Here is an 18109-nt window from a genome sequence, read left to right on the forward strand (position 1 = left end):
TTAAAAATAAGATTTAATCAACAATGGCTATTGTATCGGAAAGTTTGGGGAGTTTGTATTTTGGGTTTTAGAATTTTAGTAAGATATTTAAGGGGTCAAATAACGGAAGGAGAAAATCAATAATTGGATTTCGGTTTATATTAGGGTATTAGGCATAAAACTATTAAAGTAAGGTTACGAAGGAGTCGAGAAATACAAACTAAGAATATCAGAGTTCGTATAATTTTTGTAAGCTTCAGTTTATAGGATTTGAGAAAAATATTATTTGGGGAGTAAACGAGGTTATATATAAGTGTGCGATGTTATGGTGGGATTTAGAATTGAATCATAATTTGTAGTGGTAACTCGATAGGCTTGAACCGTTTAAGTACTTGGAATGCATGGGATTTAAGTAAACGAATATATATCGATGATGGTTTTAAGGACAATATGTTAGGCATATACAAGAATGAGGTTTTAGTAAGTACCAGTCATTAAGGTGTTTTATAATTATGTATACTATAGGATGACTATGGATCGAAACTGGGTTTGACAATAGGAATATATTTTGGAGAAATTAAATTATACGATCATGATTACTTAATGTAAAGTCAACTCAGCTTTTCGGAGCGGACCAATCTTCTGCCCCCTCTCCAGCTGAGCTGGGCGCCAGGGCCCTGGTTGCGATAGCGAGAACTCAACCTCATGTTCAACCGTCTCACCCAAGATGGAGGGCTCGACCAGATCAGAGTAAACAACAATGTCGAATCAGGTTAATTAATCCTTGGGAAGATAAAATAACTTAAGTTAACTTAGGACTTATAATTGATAGAGGATGTAGAGTGAGTCAAATCTTTGATTTCTTTGAGATCAAGAAATTTGGTATAAGGTACACAAAAAAAGGAAGATGTCACATTAGAGTACGCAGCGAAAGCGTGAAAGAATGCAAAATTTAAGCCAATCAGATTAAGTATGAAGTGAATGAAGGAGCCTAAGCTTTTCAATAATCAAGACTAGACAAATTTCTAGGACGAAATTTTATTTAAAGGGGGAGAATTTGTAACGCCTGAAAATCAGTTCACTTAGACCGCGTGCATGAAATTTATTAAATCGTTTAATTAAATGATTTTGGATGCATGAATGCTATATTTTGAGTGAATAAATGATTAATTGTGTAATTTTGTTTGATTTCATGATTTAAAGATTTTCAGACGAAATTGGTGGTTGGCCGGAACGAATGACCAAAGCCGATTAAGGTGTTAAAGATTTAAAACCAAACTTTTTATTTTTAGTTGAGAAAATATTTATTTTAAATATTTTAAGAATTATTGCATTTTTAATGTCAAATTTAAATTAATTAGAGGGAGTAAAAATTTTATGTATTTTATAAGGGAATTTTTGGAAATATGTATTTTTCAACCTTTCTAATTTAAGCCTAATTTTTTTTAATCTTAATGGACCTAATTTATTAATTAAATATTAGGATTGATTAAGTCCATTAATTAAGTGATTAAAGAATCCTTTTATTATTTATTTATTTTTTTTAAAAAAGAAAATAATAAATAAATAAGATCGTCCTAGTCCTACACACAAACCCCTAAATACCTACACACACCCCGAAACACACACACACAAATCCATGTAAACTCAAAGTGAAAAACAAACGGCCGAAACTATGAGAATTGTCAAGGGGGAAGATTTCAATTTTTTGCTCCATCGTTCTTCGATTTTCTTCCTCGTTATTCCTTCCAACAACGATCATTCGACTCCCTTGCATCCCAATGTGGGTTTTTGGTGGGCTTTTGACAAGAAATAAAGGATAAAAAAATAGAAACCGTCCTCCGTTCGTCACCAACTTCCATCGCTTCGGTATTCGTATTTCGAGCGTTTTAAATGCAAAGGCACGTTTCTAAACCTTCTTTTTGTACCATTCAAATCATATTATGTGTGTTTAATCATGTTTGAATGAAAAATATGAAACCCTCTTATGTTCTTTTTTATGGCTTGTACATCTTAAAACTTTGATTTTCATGCATCGAAACTCATTTTTATGATGCACAAAGGGGCTGTCATGATAGGACTATGGGAAGGTAAAATTTTCAACATGTTTAAGGGTCCATAGATGTTTGTTTAAGGGCTGGACAATAGGGATGCAAAGCTGACCGAAAATTGGGTTTTTAGGAACTAGGGTTTTGTGTTTTTGGTCCTAGGAAGAACCATGATGCTAGTTGCTGTAGGGACATGTTCATGAGTCTTAATAGGGTCTAGTTATGGTCCTAGATGGGCTGTGCAAGGGCTGGAAGAGGAGGATAAATGGTGCACATCGCTTTGGGTCGCTTAAGGCTTGTAGGGGAGCGGGTTTAAGGTTTCAAGTGATAGGGCTATAGAGGTAGGTCCAATAGAGTTCTAAGAGTTAACTCTAGGTCCTAGGATGGGTACATAGTGTAACGCCCCGAAAATTTAAAAGTACACGCGAACCACATGCATACGATTTATTAAATTCCTTGTGTATTTCAATTAATTATTTTAATTGCATAAATTAATTATATTGTGCATTTTTGACATGTTTAAAACATACTTTTCTACATGGTTGCATTAAAATGTATTTTTAAAGGATATTAGAGTTGCGATGGAGGAACGGAGACCGATGACTGAAAAATAGAAAATATTTTTATTAAATAATTGTTTTTAATTATTTAAAATATGAGTGATGCTTTTTCCTATTTGTGAAAATGAGGGATTTTGAGGTGATTTTATACGTCGGGACGTGAATTTTATCGATGTTGGTTTTTCAACAAAAATACGAACTTTTTTGCAACCCGGCTAATAAATTCAACAACTTATTTTAACAAAAATATTTTAAGATTTTAATTAAATTCTAATTAAAGACTAATGGGCCTAAATTTGGTGCTTAATAGGCCTAAGCCTTGATTAGTAAATAAATTAGTATATAATACTTAAAACCCTCCCCATTATCCCCAAAAATTCCCACGCCTCTTTCTGAATTTTCTCTCCCCAAAAACTCTTCCAAACACACGACAACTTAGGTGAATTTGAAGAAAAATTGGGAAAGCTTCAAGGAATTTCAAGCATAGGCCCTCCTCTTCATCGTTCTTCGTCGTTGTATATTCGTGCGTTTAATACGCAAATGCACGCCATATTCTTCTTTTACTTATCTATCACACCATATTAATTATCTAAGCATATTTTGAAGAAAAACATGGCACATAAGTTGTTATTTTTGTAACTATATGCATACATGTTCTAAACTTGTGTTTTTTGATTCCAAATTCATGTTATTATGTGGTTAAGAGGGCTGCCATGTTAGGAGTATAATTCAGGGCGTTTACACAAGGCTTTAGGTCCATAAAAATCAATCAAAACACTGTATACAATCAGAAACGATCAAGCTGGAATCAATTTTATGTCAAGGTGAACTTGGGGTGTGGCCCAGCTCGGCTGGGTCCAGGGCTAGCTAAGGTCATGGGTGAGTCAGGGAGAGAGTCCTAGCCATGCTAGGACTCGAGACCAGGGCTTGGGAGGAGTCCTAGCTTGGGGCTTAGGGCTAGGCTAGGTTAGGTTCTTAGGGTCCTAAAAGGGTGCTAGAGGGGTTGGTTCAAGGCCTGGTTGGGTTGGCTAGGTCCTAGCAACAGAAACAAGAGTGCATGTTTAGATGGGTTTCTCGACCATGACAAGTTGTTGAGATGTGGCTTCGGTTTTGGAGCTTGTGGTTGATCTGGGCTTGGTCGGATCATGGTCCAGGGTGGTTAGGTTCATGAGGGGTCAAATGGTTAAGGGCTGGAAGAGTCCTAGACTAGGTAGGAGTCCTATTGTTCATGGGAGACTCACACACTCACGTGCAGGATTTTGAGGCAAGTTCCAGGAGGGTTTTGAGCGGGCCAGGGCTGGTTCTTTGGGCTGGGCTTGGTCAGTAGGGTCCCTAGGTGGGTTGGATAGGTTTTGGCTTAAGGTGGCTTGGGCGTGGCTCGATTATTTTAGTAGATGGCTCGGTGTGTTCGATAAGGTGTCAAAAACAAAAATTAAAAGGCTAAAATTGAATCCATGAGTCCACGGTGGTGGCTCATGACTTGGAAGGGTAGAATAAATCTTAAAAATGCTATGTTTAAAGTTTGGGAACAAAATAACGAGTTTTGGATTTATCCGTGATTTAATCGCCGCACTAATTAACGAATTAATTGAAACGCCTCATTTAAGCTTTATAAAATATGGAAAATTATGTTTAAGCTCAAATAATTATTAAAATTCTAAGTTTTGAATTTGAGAATTTTATATTAAGGTTTGGTTTAATTTGTGATTAAAACGCATTAATATGTCACGTTTAAAGATTAAATTAAAAGTTCTCGATTTAAGCTAAATAAAAATATGAGGAAATTCATGTTGGCTTAAATAATTATTTGGGACATGTTAGAGTCAATGGAATTAAGAAAAAGTCAAAAACGTGAAATTTTACGTCTAGGGGTAAAACGATCTTTTTACACCTAGAAATCAGTAAACATCATGGCAGTGTCCTGAATGCTGTTTTTTGTGCTAATATGATTATTTTCAATTGTTATGGATGTTTATGGAATTTTTATATGTTAATATGTCAATTTTAAATGTTTATGGATTTTTAAGATGTTAATATGTTTAAATGTTTTATGATTTTAATATGTTAAATTATGATTTTTAAATGTTTATGAATTTTATTATTTGATTTGGACATTTAAAAGATATGTTGCATGCTTGGTTTAAAATAAAAATGATATTATATGCATGTTTTTATTAAGTGATGGAAATACAAAATGTTGAAGGACGTGAAGAGATTGTGACTAAATATATTGGAATTATCGTGAGGGTTATGGTCCCAGTTGGTGCCCGACGATCGTGTTTTCACTGATAGGAATACGGATACAAATACGTGATACGAGCACGAATATGTTAATACGTTGGCCAGGGCCCAGTTGACCGGTGAGAGTGTTGCTGGTGTCTCCCGCCGCCCAGTACTGTGGTTTTCTTTAGATGGATCCATAGCCCAATACGATTAAGAATGCGAGTCACAATCACGATCTGAATTCAACAAACATGAACATGAATATTAATATGATAATATGAATATGAATATGTTAAGATGAATATGAATATGATGACATGAATATGTTGATATGAATATGGATATGAATATGAATATGTTTATATGAAAATGTGTATGAAAATATTTATGCATAAGATTATGAAAATGTTTTTATTTAAAGTTTATGCATCATGAAAATGTTTACGAAAATGTTATGTTATAAGTTTATGCATCTTCACGAAAATGATATTTTAAGTACAAGTATTTTCACTGTTGTATATGATTTTTTATACGTATTATTTGGTATCAAGAATATGATGTGTTGAGTCTTTAGACTCACTAGGTGTGATTGATGCAGGTGAGTGTGATAATAATGTTAATGGAGGTCTTGATGGTTGACTTTGCTGGACTGAAAGTGCACATAACCCGAGTACCTACACTAGTTTTCCGCACTAGTTTATGATTCATGATTTTAAGTTATGTTTAAGATATTTTATGACTTTTATTTATGTTTAGGAGTGGTTTTTGAAAGGTTATAGTATGGGCTATACTTTTCAAATAATGTTTTTAGATTGGTAAAACGTTTGACGATTATAGGCTTTAAACTATTTCTTTTGGATTTTGAAAAATCAGTTGGTTGGGTTATTTTAAAATGACGTCAAAAATACTTTAATTATTTTATGGAAGTGTTCGGCCGATGCTAGTAAGGGTTTTAAAAAAAATTCTAGTACTTTTTAAGAAACGATTAAGCAGACGTTTCACATAGGGTCTGGGCATGATGGTTAAGGTTAGGCTCGATGGATTGAAAGTTGGCTTGGGTAGGGCTTGATCAATTGTGCAGAAAATTCATTAGGCATTCTAAGATATTCCGAGGGTCTTAACTGGTATGATTTGGATTGCATAAGATATGGTAGGAGTTAATAAGTTATGGTTCAAGTTTGGAAAAGTTTGGTTAAGTTCTGAGTCGATTCGGGTTAAAACCGAGGCGTACGGTTAAGTTTTAAAACGAATTGAGAAATTAGTTGATGAGCTTAATTTTACATCTAAGAAATATTTATGGGTTTATTATAAGGTGTCATGTTAAGTTTCGGGATTAAAAGTTTATGTTTAAAATTTGGGAAGAAAATATTAAGTTTTGAATTTTTTCGAGTTAAAAACGCTTCATGGTTTAGTCATTAAGTTATTAAATCGAAAAGCTCGGGTTTACGTCTAAGAAAAATATTAGAGAACAAATGATGGAGATCAAACAAGAAGCTTATAAAGAAGTTTATGAGCTGATTGTATATGATGGAAAAAATAGAAGTTCGCATGATTGCTAAATAAGGAAGGAGAGTGGAACTGCCAGTTTTGTGAAATAGTTCACTAAAACTGGCAGCTGCCCAATATAGTAAGTGAAAATTTCGATCTTCGAAATTTTCGATTTTCATTATATGAACAAGACTTGTATCATTGATACATCGGCGCTCTCGGATCATCGATTGAGGTTATAATGAGTTCGGAATCATTTTTTTACTGAATTTGAAATTTACTAATTAAATGATTGTGCTAGTAGTGGTGACTACTAACATGCACAAATTTCCATAAATATCATGTATTATTAAAGGTTAATAAATACATCATAAATTAATTATATGAAAATTTAATTATAATGAAAATATAGAGTCTTTGTGGGAGAGAGACTCCTAATTAGATTAGGTGTCTCATTCTATAAATACACCATAATTAGCTCCATTAATCATTGATTAAGAATCAATGAATTTTCTTACAAAAAAAAAAAATGAAATACTCTCTCGGCCAATTCAAGGGGATTGCGGAAAAATTTAGGCCAAGTGATTTTTCCTTCCACCACCGCGCCGCCGACGATACACCGTCACCGGATTTTGAAAATTCGGAGTGCGCAATCTCAATGCACAAATCGCTTGCGATTTCTAGTGCAATACGAGCGATGAACAAAGCTTCTGATCGTGGACCTGATTAGACGATCAAAGTCGAAGAGCCGTTCATAGGGATTTACAAGAAGGACTATCTCCGCGTAAAAACGGGAATATTTTGGAGTCCAGCGTTCTAAATGCAAAGGTATGATTCTAAAACATCCTATGAATAGTTTTAAACACACGACGCTCAAAAACAAAATTTTTAAACTTTCGATGCGTCTTGAGTGCGAGAATACGATGCATCAACTGATATTTTATTTCTAACCACATAAGAAAATTTTTCAGAAAATTGATGCACCATAAAAATTTTATTTTTGATTTAAAATAATAATAATTCGGATCTGCCCGGAATTATTCCTGGCAGACAGCGCACGCAGCGTCCGGCATGCTCGCACGACACGCGCACGGCTTGCCCGCAGTGCAACGGAGCTTTGGGAGAGTCCGCACACTGCACGGCGCAACGTGCTGAGCGTCCACACGTGCGCACAGGACTCTTCCGACTGCCCGAAACGTTCGGGCAGTGGGCAGGCAGCATGGTCGGGTCTCCAGGAACATCTCGGGCACTTTGCTGGATAATGGGATTGAATTGTTCGGGCCTATGGTGCGATTTTTCGATTTTTCAAAATTTCGGACATAATAGATATTTTATGAAAATAAGTTCAACTTTTCTTTTGAAAATTAATTTTTGAAAGATTAATAATTTTCTTGTAAAATAAATAATTAGAATATGATTTTAACTATTTATGTTAAAAGTGAGTTTTAAAAAAAAATCAATTATTATTGAATGAATTGGAAATTAAATAAAAGATGTTTATTTAATTTTTTAATTCTTTAATAATTGAGAATTCAAGTGTCTGGATCAAGTAGAAAGTGGGGAATACAATTGTACACGAAATAGAACATAGGGGAGGGAGGGACATAAGGCTTGGATGTCAAACAACCTACGACCACATTCAAAACATTTGAGGTACACAAGAATACAGTACCGTTCCTCCTCTTGTCCCCTCCACTTAAAACTACATACAAAACCCGCACTTCAATTTTTATTAAATATTGTAACATTCAATTAGTCTACCCCAAAGGCAATGCCTCACAATTTCCCTAAAAAAACTTCCCACTCTTCTTCTTCTTTTTCACATGCCAAGTTTTCGATTTAACAATTTGAAACCATACAGGGTATTTCGAATCTTATTTTATACTGATTTTTGTGGATTTCACGTTCATTCTCTATTTTGCATACATATTAATTTTTTTTAAAAAATACTTTGTTGATATTACTCGGTAACAGTATTAATATTATAGCTATGACATCAATTTGTGTAATATATTATACAAGATATAATTGATATTTATTATAAGTTGTGGTGATAATTAAACCTTTGAAAATACTATAATCAATGTTTTAAATAAGTTAGTGTAACGCCCGAAAATTCGAAGGTCCACGCGAACCTCATTCATGCAATTATTAAATTCCTTGTGTATTTCAATTAATTATTTTAATTACATAAATTAATTATGTTGTGTATTTTGACATGTTTAAAATATATTTTTCTACATGGTTGCATTAAAATATATTTTTAAAGGTTATTCGAGTTGCGATAGAGGAGCGGAAACCGAGGGCTGAAAAAAGTTGAAAATATTTTTATTAAATAATTGTTTTTAATTATTTAAAATAAGGGTGATGATTTTTCTTATTTTTGAAAATGTGGGGTTTTGATGTGATTTTATACGCCGGGACGTAAATTTTATTTGTTTGGGTTTTTCAACAAAAATACGAACATTTTGGCAACGCAGCTAATAAATTCACAAACTTATTTTAAAAAATTATTTTAATATTTTAATTAAATTCTAATTAAACACTAATGAGCCTAATTTGTATGCTTAATGGACATAAATTAATTAATGATTAATTAACTATAAAATATATTAAACTCTCCCCATAACACACGCCCACCTCTTTTACACAAATAATAACTCTCCCTTGCACCCAAACACACGGCACACACAAGAGAAAAAACAAGGGAAAAGCTTTGTAAGTCCAAGGGAAATTCGGCCAAGGTGTACGTCGTCGTTCTTCGCATCGCCGCTTCGTTTTCGTAGGCACGCCATATTCTTTCTTTTAATCATCATCACACCATATTATGTATTTGTTTATGAAATTGCATGAAAACAAGTTGCACCGTATTATTTTCGAACAAGCATCTTAGGTGGTTTTTAAAACATGTAATTTAATCCATAAATCATGAAATTCTTGTGGTTAAGGGGCTGCCATGATTAGGGTCAAGGGCGAAGCCAAAGGCTCCTGTACCCGGGCTAAAGCATGGGTGGTCCAATTTTTTTTAAAAAAATTATATGTAAATTTTATATAATTTTGGAATAATATAATATTAGCTAGGGTAGATCAATTTAATATATTAAAAAATTATAGAGTTTAAAATTTTAGCCCGGGCGGAGCCATATTTCTGGTTCCGGCACTGATTAAGGTATGGATTAAGGGTTGTTTTATACAATTTTAAGGGCCTAGAAACATGCACAATAAGCTGCACAAACAAATAACAGAATCTGGAAATCCATTCACGTATATGTGTGTCTTGAGGGCTCGGTTTATGGGTTGGTTGCTTGGCTTGGGTTCGGCTGGGGCCAGGGCTTAGCTAGGGTCCGTGAGGGGTCAGGGAGAGAGCCCTAGCCACGCTAGGACTCGAGACCAGGGGCTGGGGAGCTAGGACTCCACCCGAGAGCCCAAAGGAAAGTAGCGCAGGTGGGCAGCTGTTGTGCAGGAAGAAAGAAGCTCGGCCAAGGGGCTTAGGGCTGGGCTGGGCTAGGTCCTTATGGTCCTAAGAGGGTGCACAAGGGTCTGGCAGGGGCTGGTATGGTTTGGTTCAGGGAGGGCACGAGCAGAACATGAAATGTGAGGGAGCAACCTAGGAACTCGTAGGCTGCTGAACATTTCAGGCGGCTTGTGCGTGGCTCAGGGGCACGTGCTGGGGGTGGCTCGGGTCTGGGGCTGGTCTAGGGTCAGTAAAGGTCATGGGTGATTAGTGGTTTGAGGGCTGGAAGTGTCCTAGTGTCGATTGGAGTCCTAGGATCCAAAGGAAGCTTGTGCACATATTTTGTAGCTCGGTTCCAGGATGTTTGAGCGCCTTAGGGGCTGGTTCTTTGGGCTGGGCTTGTTCAGTATGGTTCCTAGGTGGGTTGGCTCGGGTTTGGCCCGAGGTGACTTGGGCATGGCTCGAGTATTTTGGGAGATGGCTCGATGTGTTCATTAATGTGTCAAAAACGAAAATTAAAAGGATAAAATTGAAACCATGGGTCCAAGGGTGCGGTTCATGGCTCACAAGGGTAGAATAAATAATAAAAATGTTATGTTTAAAATTTGGGATCAAAATAACGAGTTTGGATTTATCCGAGATTTAATCGCCACACGAAACGTTAATTAAAGAATTATTTGAAACGCCTAGTTTTAAGCTTATTAAAATTATAAAAAATTATATTTAAACTCAAATAATTATTAAAAGTATAAATTTTTAATTTGAGAATTTTATAGCAAGGTTTGGGTTTAATTCGGGATTAAAACATATTAATATGTTATATTTAATTATTAAATTACAAATTCTCGATTTAAGCTAAATAAAAATATGAAAAAATTCATGTAACCTTAAATAATTATTTGGGACATGTTAGAGTCAATGAAATTAAGAAAAAATCAAAAACGGGAAATTATACGTCCAGGGTAAAAATTATTAAACGTCATGACAGTACTCTGAATGCTGTTTTTTAGGCTAATATGATTATTTCAAATGTTTATGAATTTTTATATGTTAAATTATGATTTTTAAATGTTCATGGATTTTTAGGATTTAATTATTGAACATTTAAAAGATATGTTGCATGCTTGGTTTCGAAAATCAAAATGATACGTATATGCATGAGTTTTATTAAGTGATGATAACATGTTGAAGGAAGTGAAATGATTGTGACTAATACGATGATATGTTGGAGTTATCGTGAGGGTTATGGTCACAGTGGGAGCCCGACGATCGTATTTCCTTGGATACGGATATGTATATGAATACGATGATATGTTAATACGTAAGGTCAAGGCCCAGTTGACCGGTGAGAGTGTCGCTGGTGTCCCCGCCGCCCAGTACTGTGGTAACATGTAAATGGATCCATCGCCCAACACGTATACGAACACGAAAGTGACAATCAACGATCTGAATTCAACTCAACACGAACATGAATATGAATATGTATATGATGATGATGATATGTATATGTTTATGATGATATGAAAATGTTTATGTTTAAAGTTTATGCATTAATATGAAAATGTTATTTTACGTACAAGTATTTTTCACTGTTGTAGGTGATCTGTATACGTATTACTTGCTATAAAAAATATGATGTGTTGAGTCTTTAGACTCACTAGGTGTGATGGATGCAAGTGAGTATGATAATATGGTTGAGGGAGGCTTGGATGTCTGATCTGACTGGACTAGAGGTGGACATAACCCGAGGACCAGCGCTTCTACTTTCCGCATTTAAGTTTATGATTTATGATAAATATTTTAAGACTATTTATTTATGCTTTTTGAGTGGTTTTTGAGAGGATGATACTCTTCGCAATATTTGAAAAGATTATTTTTAGGTTTGGTAAAATGTTAGACGATTTGACATTTTGAACTATTTTTGGATTGTTCAAATGTTAGTTGGTTGGTTTTATTTTTAAAATGGTGCAAAAATATTTAATATATATGTATATGATTCGGCCAAAAATAATAGGTTTTAAAAAATTATTTCTAGTATCTTTTAAGCAAAACGAATAGCAGATGTAGGATCGAGCGCTTGCCGCTTTACCAAATGCTATAGCTAGTGGTAATGGTGCAACTCAAATATTTTAAACCGCCTAACAGCTCAAGCACCATGGTTCGATCGCTCTACCAAGTAGGGATAATTATTGCACCCAACAATCTCCCTCCCAATAATTGCACTCCTTGCAATCAATAAGAATCGAACCCGTGGCCTTGGCTCTGATACCAATTGTAAGACCGATCGTTTGCCGCTTTACCAAAAGCTATAGCTAGTGATAATGGTGCAACTCAAATCTTTTAAACTGCACAACAGCTCAAGCACTACGGTTCGATCGCTCTACCAAGCAGGGACAATTATTACACCAACATCAAACGTTTCAGTTAGGGTGACTCATTTTTTTTAAACCAATTTATTTTCCAATATTACATAGGGTTAATAAGTTTTCCGAAACAACCTCTATTAGAATATTATTTTTTATAAATGCAATTTATTGTGGTAAATATTGTTAAAAGAAAAGATTATTTTTAATGAAATCTAGATTCATAATATATACCAAAATCTCACTGGCTCACATCACATCTACAAATTTTCTCCACAAATTTAATCATCCTGAAGATTTTTTTATTTAATTTTATTTTATTTAATGTATTAAATGTGAATTATGTTACAAATCACCTATTCATTACCCCCAATTATTAAAAAATGTATATACGCATCTCACATAAAATGAAAAATTAAAATTTTGGTATTTTATTTTTGCCTTTTTGTTGCGATTTTAGTGTTTTTTGTTGTCAAATTTCAATAATAGACTATTAATTTTTTTGTTTTTTTGTTTACAATTTTGATCATTTTTCCAATGGACTCTTATGTATACAATGTCATTTCAAAACTCTCAAAATGACTAAATTATTAAATATTTAAAAATATATGACTAATACGTGATTATGAGAAAATATAAAATAAAAAAACTCAAATATAAGAAACTGAAATTACATTTATCCTAAATAGTAGATCTCCTGTGAAATCGATCGACTTAATCCATATATGCAGGAAAATGAATAATTTTTTAAAAAATAAGTATTTTTCAAAAGTCAATCGAATCAGAGATTTATCTCACAAAATTGACCCGTGAACTGTCTCATATGAGTTGTTGTGTTTTTCAAAATATATCAGACATGATATTTTATATTAACTAGTATATCTTGACAGATGATGTGTTCGTATGTATCAAAATTTTTTGATCTTAAATAATATTTTTCTAGAGATGATATCAAATATAAAAATGTTAACAAAATAGTTTTTATTATATTTTTTTACGGAAAATATGATATAATCATTTAAATTAAAATTTTAAAAAATATTTAATTAAGATATGATAGTTTTAGATTAAAAAAAATTAATTATAATAAGTTTGACTATATTTTCTTATTGAATGAAGATGAAATATATATTTTTTACTTCATAAAACTATTTTTGATTTTCTGTTTTCTAATATCCTTGTCCGTATGTTTATCTGAAAAATTTAAAGCATAAGCTCCCACACAGCCATTCTTGATTGGTTGAAAAGCCCCCAACCTACACTCCTCACATAATTAAAAAAAAATATATATATATATATATATATATAATAAAGAGAAACTTGAAAAAAGAAAAGAAAAAAAGGCAACCCTCTCAGTCCACAACAACTCAGATTAAAACCAAGAACCAATTTCATGTGAATGGGAAATGAAAAACTTTTCATCCCATTTCCCCACCCAAAATCCTCCAAGCTGCTCAGTTTCAGACACCAGACAAGGAGAAGAAAACGAAGAAAGAAGCCAACAATCTCTACAAGATGATGATCAAGAAGAGGAAGCAAGGTGCGAATGGGATTTCAGCCTCTCCACCGTCATATCCTCCTCCTCCTCCACCGTCTCCGACGCCATTGGTGTGGTGGAGTTCGACCAAAGCGACACCCTCTTGGCCACAGGCGGCATCTCCAGAAAAATCAGAATTTACAACGTTCACAATTCAATTTTATCGCCCGAGAGTGGCGAAGGTGGAGTCAGGTTCCTCGACCATGCCGCAGCATGCGAGTACTATATGTTCACACCGGCGATGCTCAGCAGCCTCAAATGGAAGCCCGGATCGGGGTCTCGGGTTCTCGGGTCCGGAGACTACGATGGGGTGGTGATGGAGTACGATCTGGAGAGACGGGTGCCCATTTTCGAGCGCGACGAGCACAGCGGGAGGCGGGTTTGGGGCATTGACTATTCGGTATCCAAACCGATTATCGGAGCATCCGTTTCGGACGACGGAACCATGCAAATGTGGGACCCGCGGTGTGACACGGGAAGCTGCCTCGCGTCTGTGCAGCCAAATCGGTCTGCCCGTAACCCGGTTTTCAACCCTTTCGGTGAACCTCTCGTCACCGTCGGATGCACCGATCGGAAAATATACGGCTACGATATCCGGCAAACGGTCGACCCGGTCTTTGTCTTAGACGGCCACCAGAAACCCGTGACGTATACCAGATTTCTTGATTCGCAAACAATGGTTTCCTCGTCCATTGATGGATGTTTGATGATGTGGAACACAGAAAACCTAAGACTGATACGAACTTACAGAGGCCACGTAAACTACAAAAGATTCGTGGTTTATCTGTTTGGAGAAACGGAGGATTGTTAAGCTGTGGATCAGAGAATAATCATATTTTTGTGTATGATAAAAGGTGGAGCAACCCGATTTGGGTCCGCGGATTCGATTTGGTGGCTCCAACCGACCGGAGTTTTGTTAGCGGCAATTGCTGGCGGCAGATGGGGGAGGAGAGGTGTACCCTGGTGGCCGGCGGCTCAAATGGGGTGTTGCAAGTAATTGAGGGTTTAAGGAAGGCAAGGTAAGCTCTTAATTAATTAGGGTAAACATTTGATCTTGAGCCATTATCAAGTTGGAGTTGCAATGGAATGGAAAATTTTAATTACACATTTATTTTGTCACAGTTAAATAAATATGAATAATGTATTTTGATTTTATGCCTTAATTGATGACATATTAATATTTGTCACTCTCATCAAATTAAACCATATTCGAGATGGGTATTTCGAAAAATGAACCACGAAAGAAGCCAACACCTAATTAGCTTAATCGTATTTCATTTCCTTTCCGTTTGTTATTTCTCCCTTGATAGGACAAGAAACACCTTAAGAATTGACGGGGGATGTTACATTTTTAGATATGAAAAATACTCAAAGTTATGGGAGACACAAGCTAATTTGCCTATTTCGTTTTGGGACAGATGTTTTCAAATGTCTCGAAACTTTGTAGGTCACGTAAACAACATGCATGCAAGTTATCAAACTTCTGTTGTATTTTATTAAATGGTTTTAATGCATTAAATACATGTTTGTCGCATAAATATATGTTCTAATTCATGGGTTATTAAAGTTTCATGCATAAGGGCTTTTAATAGTTTTCGCGCGAGAACGGAGACCGGAGATAATTAATGAAAAATACTTTTATTAAATAATTATTTTTAATTATTTAATATATGGTGTATTTAAGTATGATTTTTAAAATGGGCCTTGGTTAGGTATTTTTACCCGTCGAGTTATATTTTTTTACCGATATGCGAATTTTAGCGAGTCATGTGACTTTTTGAGGGCTCGAGGAATATTTTCAAAAACGTACTTAAACGAAATATTTTTCGGTAGTGTTTTTGAGCTTGTCGGGATTGTTTTATTGTTTAATGGGTCTAAAACCATTATAATCCCTTTATTTTTTATTAAGGGTCCATTAACATTTATTATTATAACTTAAACTCTTTAATTAAAACCCTAAACCTATTTTCTTCATGGTGGTTTGAATGATCTTTCATGAAAAATATGTCATTTAATGTTTTATTCACGTTTTTATGTGTTTGGCATGAGAAAACTTGATATTCTTGAGGTAGTTCATGTGTTCTTTAATGTTTAAAGGGGCTGCCAGGTTCCAGGATTGAAGGGACACGATCCATGAGTGTATATCTGTCTTAGGAGTGGTTCAAACAGGTCTGGTATGACAGCACAAAGAGGCCGATCGAATTCTTCATGGTTTGGGGTTGTTTGCGGTTTTAGGGTGCGTATGGCTTAGGCGATCGAGGGGCTGCACTTAAGGCTTATGGGTTGTGTCCAGAGGGTTTAGGAGGCTCATGTGAAGGCCCTAGATGGGTTAAGACGTGTCTGGTATGGTGCAGCAAGTGTGGCCGTCGAGTTGGTCGCGTTTGGTTAGGTATAAGGTTCGATCTAAAGGGGGCAAGGACATGGGCTGTGCATGGGCTGGTTGGCTAGGGTTAGGACGGTCCAAGAGGGGCTGGTTAGGGTCCTAAGAGGTTTGGTTGGAGTCGGGGCTGGTTTGTTCCGAGGCTGGTCCAAGCCGGTCAAGTGCATGGTTGAGTGTTTAGCTTGTTAGTGTTACTAGTGTTCGGTCCTCACTACAAGAAAAAATACAAATCAACAACGTACCTAGGACAACGATTTTTACTAAAACCGTTAGTCGTATGCTTTTTAACAATGATTTTAGTGAAAACCGTTGTCGTATGTGCGTTTTTTAAGCAAAAGACAACGGTTCTATAAATGCCGTTGTCTTTTGGGGGTCAAAGACAATGATTGGGTCAATGACAACGGTTATATAAAACCGTTGTCTTTGAGCGTTTTTTTTTGGACGATCAACAATGGTTTTAGAAAATCGTTGTCGATTGTCGTGTGTTTTGGACAAAGAACAACAGGTTGAGAAAACTGTTGCCATATTTAGCGACGATTTTGCTGAAACCGTCGCGAATTTAAAAATAGCGGTGGTTTTGCTTAAAACCGTCGCTAAATTTAGCGACGGTATATAATCCGTCGCTATATATACCAACGATTTTAAGTAAAACCGTCGTATTTTTTAAATTCGCGACGGTTTTTCTGAAACCGTTTCTAATACGGTTTTGCAATTACCATTGCTATTAGCGACGGTTTAACCAAAAGATCGATGCAAATTGTCTATAAATATCCGCACTTTCGGTCCATTTTCCTCTACACTACTTCACAACACTTAAAATTTTTCTCTCCTGCACGATTTTACCAATTCACAACACTTAAAATTTTTCTTCTTACACGATTTTAGTTTCGATTTAGGGTAAATTTTTTCGCTTTAATTTTTGGTAAATTTTTAAGAGTTAGTTAAAATCATGAATATTGTTAGCCTATTCAAATTATAAGTTTTTTTAGATTTATTAAATTAGTAAAAGTAATTTTTTTTATTTTACTGAAAATATTAGGGACAGAAATCATGAACCAGCCATCGCTAAAATTAGCGACGGACTTTATGGCATACGTTTTAGCGACGATTTTGCATAAATCATGACCAATCGTCACTAATTTTATTTGCGTAACTAATTTTAGCGACGGTTTTGCATAACTAATTTTAACGACGGTTTTGCATAAATCCGTCGCTAATTTTATTTGAAACGTCTACTCGTTTTAAAATGCGGAATTTTTTCTTAAAAGCTACCATAAAAAAATAACATTTAAAATAATCTTCTTTATTTGACAATAGAAATCTCACAATTTAAAATGACCAACATCAAACGTAAACTTAAATGAGTAAAAATCGTAATATCATCAACATATAAAAATGTTTAACTTCTCTCAATCTCATAAATAAATATGCGGAAAAATAATGGTCCTCGGGTCGTGTCACCGCACATCCCGCCTGCCTACTCAGTCTTCGGCACCTCCGGTTCCCTGATCAAAATGCACACCTGCATCACACACGCCTAGTGAGTCTAAAGACTTAACACACCTGTACCAAAGATAACGAGTACATATACGTAGCACACAGCAGTTAAAAATAGCATAATGAACATACATTTCATGAGCTTAAAAACGTGGACATGAGCGTGTCGTGTAAATCGTAACGTGTCAAAACATGTCTCATCATGTTATTATATCGTATGTGTAACCGTGACTTGTCAAAACATGGTAATAGCATGTATCATCGTATCAGCATACGTGTTAAAATCTTAATTTGAATTCCGTTCATTAGCTGTGATTTTCGTATCATCATGTCATCATGTCAGTCGATGGATCCATTTACGTGTAACCGCGGTACCCGGGGGCGAGGGTCATCAGCGACGGCATTACCCGCCCACTGAGCCCGGGCCTTACATGTCATCGTGTCATCGTGTTAGTCACAACTAAATCACTTACTTCAAAACGTGTCATCATATTCATCACTTAAATAAAACATGCATATACATAATTTTTCATTTAAACCAAGCATACACCGTATTTATCATAATTGCGTAAAAATCGTA

At 35.2% G+C, this 18109-nt stretch overlaps 1 pseudogene; it reads left to right on the top strand.

Moving 5' to 3' along the window:
• Positions 1-13445: 13445 nt before the first annotated feature.
• Positions 13446-14675, top strand: LOC142533566 (WD repeat-containing protein RUP2-like; annotated as a pseudogene).
• Positions 14676-18109: the final 3434 nt, after the last annotated feature.

This window comes from Primulina tabacum, chromosome 18 (genome assembly GCF_025594145.1).
Source record: "Primulina tabacum isolate GXHZ01 chromosome 18, ASM2559414v2, whole genome shotgun sequence".
NCBI classification, from domain to species: Eukaryota; Viridiplantae; Streptophyta; class Magnoliopsida; order Lamiales; family Gesneriaceae; genus Primulina; species Primulina tabacum.